This window comes from Gigantopelta aegis, chromosome 3, assembly GCF_016097555.1.
Source record: "Gigantopelta aegis isolate Gae_Host chromosome 3, Gae_host_genome, whole genome shotgun sequence".
NCBI classification, from domain to species: Eukaryota; Metazoa; Mollusca; class Gastropoda; order Neomphalida; family Peltospiridae; genus Gigantopelta; species Gigantopelta aegis.
The window spans coordinates 87,781,215-87,785,581 of record NC_054701.1 but is presented as its reverse complement, the minus strand read 5'-3'; the positions used below and the strand labels follow the sequence as shown (position 1 = coordinate 87,785,581).

At 35.4% G+C, this 4,367-nt stretch overlaps 1 long non-coding RNA gene across 1 annotated transcript; it reads right to left on the bottom strand.

Moving 5' to 3' along the window:
- Window positions 1-740: 740 nt before the first annotated feature.
- On the bottom strand, window positions 741-2,331 carry LOC121366599. The gene is made up of 2 exons (XR_005957186.1): window positions 2,193-2,331; window positions 741-2,035 (listed from the first exon to the last, which is right to left on the bottom strand). It is a non-coding gene; the product is annotated as an uncharacterized LOC121366599 (long non-coding RNA).
- Window positions 2,332-4,367: the final 2,036 nt, after the last annotated feature.

The following is a 4,367-nucleotide window of genomic DNA, read 5'->3' as shown; positions in this document are numbered from 1 at the left end:
CATCAGAGGAAACCCGCTACATTTTTCCTAATACAGCAAGAAATCTTTTATATGCACCATCCCACAGACTAGAAAGCACATACTATGGCCTTTGATCAGTTGCGGTGCACTGGATGGAAGGAGAAAAAACTCAATCAGTTAAATGGATCCAACGACGTGCTTTGATCCTGCGACGCAAGCACCACGGGAGAGCTCACAACCGACTGAGCTAGATTAAAATACATCTTTTTTGTCTGATTACGATGAAATGTTTTTTTAATTTTTTTTTAAGATGTTCAGTACATCAGTAGTTTTATACACACGTTTGAAATTTTGTTTAGTTTGTGTAAAACAGTTTTAGGAGTTAACTACTTCATTTTTAAATACATGTACATATCTTCTGGGAATGCAGGACCCCAACCTTTCAAGAAACTTTGCTCACCAGTCTAGACGCACCCCCCCCCCCCCCCCCCCCCCCCAATAATTATCTACACGTGTCACATGTTTTGCTTGTTGGATACTCTCTAGTCACGCTGTAGTAGATATTTCAAAATCAGTCATTTTAAAAAGTGGGTATAAAAAAGAATTTTTTTTTAGTTGTAATAGATGAGATGAAAGTGCTGGTACCATTCTTTATTATTTCGAAGCTAAGCTTCCGTGTCCATGTTTAACATATTCAGATGACTAACAATACCGAACTTCATGTCACATACATGAACACTTTATTCTCTAAAGTACTCTCAAAGAAAAAAACAACAAGCAATTTATAATAAACATTTATTTAAATATGTACATGTTAATATAAAAAAGCTAAACTTTTTATAAAATATTGTTTTTAATAAAATAAAATATTTATGTACACAATATAATTTTGAGTGAGAATCATTAAGCATATTTTAATACAGACATAATTATATCAATTTTATTACACAGCAGTGTAATATATTGCTCATGTCATAACAATAACTCAATTGTTAGATACTAGTGTAATATTGGCATTTGTGAGCTTGCTGACCCAATTTGAAGAAAATAGGTCTCAACATCTGCTTACTTCTGCGTTGCGGCTTGTTTGCAGTTGGTTTGTAATAAATAAAATACTAAACAATTTTGCCTGTCATAACATTTTTATGAAACTCGTAAACAGAGTATCTGACTTGCTTTCGTTCGTCAGATACCAAACATTTTCACAAGTTTTATAAAAATGGTATGACAGGCAAACTCATTTAGTATTCTATATGTAGCAGGTAAATGTAAAATAAACCTTAAAATAAAGAAGAATTCAGAGGAACTTAATGCCTCATGTACTATAAACCAATTCGATGAATAAATAATTTGTAATGTAACAGTCATGATCAATCTAATATTTTTATTTAAAAACAACATTTAAATGCATCGAGATGGACATATATAGATGCAACTATATAAAAAGTTTCACTGTTTTAGGACGTATAGATTTGAGAAATGGGAGCCCAAATGTGAATACTTATTATTGGAGCTAAACACAAAAGGTGACACACCACCATCATAATCATCAGATAAAAAGTAATAACTGTATTGTCAAGACGAGATAAAAAGTAATAACTGTATTGTCAAGACGAGATAAAAAGTAATAACTGTATTGTCAAGACGAGATAAAAAGTAATAACTGTATTGTCAAGACGAGATAAAAAGGAAAATAAATTAACAAACATGACAAGCATTGACCTATGAAAAGCATTGATCTATTTATCAACAAAAATCATGTTACATTTTAACAGCTTTTATTCAGTGAACTAAAAAATAAAACATGACCAACGGAGGAGCTGATTAAAAAAAAAAAGAGAAAAAAAGGAGGATTTGAATACAACGGAAAAACAAACAATAAGGAACATTTTAAACTATAGCCATTTTATGTCATACATAATTAATCTGAAATTTGGTCAAGCAAAAGTACTGCTAGCACTTAGGCTACTTCTAAACAAAAGATCAGGGGCCTAATTCACAAAGGTCTCTAGGCTCTGCTAGACATCAAAGTACTGCTAGCACTTAGGCTACTTCTAAACAAAAGATCAGGGGCCTAATTCACAAAGGTCTCTAGGCTCTGCTAGACATCAAAGTACTGCTAGCACTAGGCTACTTCTAAACAAAAGATCAGGGGCTAATTCACAAAGGTGCTAGCACTTGCTAGCACTTAGCTACTTCTAATTCACAAAAGATCAGGGCACTTAGGTTACCTAATTCACAAAGGTCTCTAGGCTCTGCTAGACATCAAAGTACTGCTAGCACTTAGGTTACTTCTAAACAAAAGATCAGGGGCCTAATTCACAAAGGTCTCTAGGCTCTGCTAGACATCAAAGTACTGCTAGCACTTAGGTTACTTCTAAACAAAAGATCAGGGGCCTAATTCACAAAGGTCTCTAGGCTCTGCTAGACATCAAAGTACTGCTAGCACTTAGGCTACTTCTAAACAAAAGATCAGGGGCCTAATTCACAAAGGTCTCTAGGCTCTGCTAGACATCAAAGCATCCTCTTTGCAAGTCTTTTTGCATTGCACTGTGAGATCGCAAAGTTGTGAGAGTTTAGTGAATTAGGTCCCAGATCTTTTATATGCACTTTTTCCATATATACTTGTGTAAAAAAGGTTCCTGTGCACCAAATAAAATGATCTCAAAACAACTGCTAAGTTTGTAAATGGCTGGAATTTGACATATGATGACACACCATAATTGTGAAACTCATTTTATGACCAATAAGCAATTTCTTGAAAAAATGTTTCATTCATTACTGTAATACCTTATGCAATACATGCACAAGAAAGTTTTTTTTATGAGTATATACTGAAATAAAGAAATATGGGTACACTTGATATGGCATACCCCATTTAATTCACTCTTACTCTGTATAACATACAAATATGCATTGCAAGTCTGACATTAACAGAGCTACACGTTTAAGCGTTTTGGTTGCAGAGACTCTTTGCTGTTAGTGTTGGTGTGATCCCTTATTTCATTCCTTCAGTATAGCGTGTGAGAACAATAAACCACTAGTATTAGTAGGAGTTTTGTAAGAATGCACTAACCTCCCAAAAAATAACAAAAACAAACCCAAATCCACCCCCTATTATAGCATTACAGAAAAGAAATGAAAAGAAGATGATGAAGAATATATTCAAGAACATCACCAGGGAATGTTGTGGAATGCAAACAACTCTGAAATCTGGACTGTGTAATGAACAGTTGGTTTATAGGTGTTATACCAATGTGATACTGTAATATCAACAATTTACCACAGCCAAGTTATACTGAATAACTCTCTTCACAGCCAGTCTACCCCCCCCCCCCCCTCTCCTAAAAACAACAAACAAAAAAACAAAAAACCTTTGAGGCGCAACACACTAGGCAGGGCTTGAAATATGAAGTAAAATATGGCCTACTGTTATTTTTTAAAAATAGCAGACCAAAAGAAATATGGCCTGCTGGAAATAAGACAGCATGAGGTGAGTGGAGGGTCTGGTATAGTGTGTGGACAATAAGGTCCTCTGAGGTCAGGGTTTCTGCCTGAGGGTAAAACAGGTATGGCACCATACCCAAATTTGTTTGCAGATTTTTTTTTTTTAAGTTAACCTTTTGACAAAATTAATAACTCTTATCATTACTGTGTGTTTTTCTTAACCCTAACTCTAAAATTAACCAATTTTCTTTCTGTTGACTGTGGTTGCGTTCAACACACACATTGTAAATATTCAATTCCATAGCACCAAAAAAGAAAGAAGTGTTTTATTTAACAATGCACTCAACACATTTTATTTATGGTTATATGGCGTCAGACATATGGTTAAGGACCACACAGATTTTGAGAGGAAACCTGCTGTCGCCACTACATGGGCTACTCTTTCCAATTAGCAGCAAGGGATCTTTTATTTGTGCTTCCCACAGGCAGGATAGCACAAACCATGGCCTTTGTTGAACCAGTTATGGATCACTGGTCGGTGCAAGTGGTTTACACCTACCCATTGAGCCTTGTGGAGCACTCACTCAGGGTTTGGAGTCGGAATCTGAATTAAAAATCCCATGCCTCAACTGGGATCCGAACCCAGTACCTACCAGCCTGTAGACCAATGGCCTAACCACTACGCCACCGAGGCCGGTCCATAGCACCATACCCAGAAATTTATTTCTGGCAGAAACCCTGGAGGTATATTTTAGAACATTATGGAAATAAAATATAACAGGTTCGCAAGCTAAATAACAGATGACATAATCGAATATACCCTTGAAACATGGCCTATGATACTGCAGTAGTTTTAGCATGTGAATGTCTATTTTCACCTGCTAGGTCTAACAAATTAACTATTTTTTGTTTTTCGCAGGCTACACTTACACATAATATATACCCAAAATCATCTGATA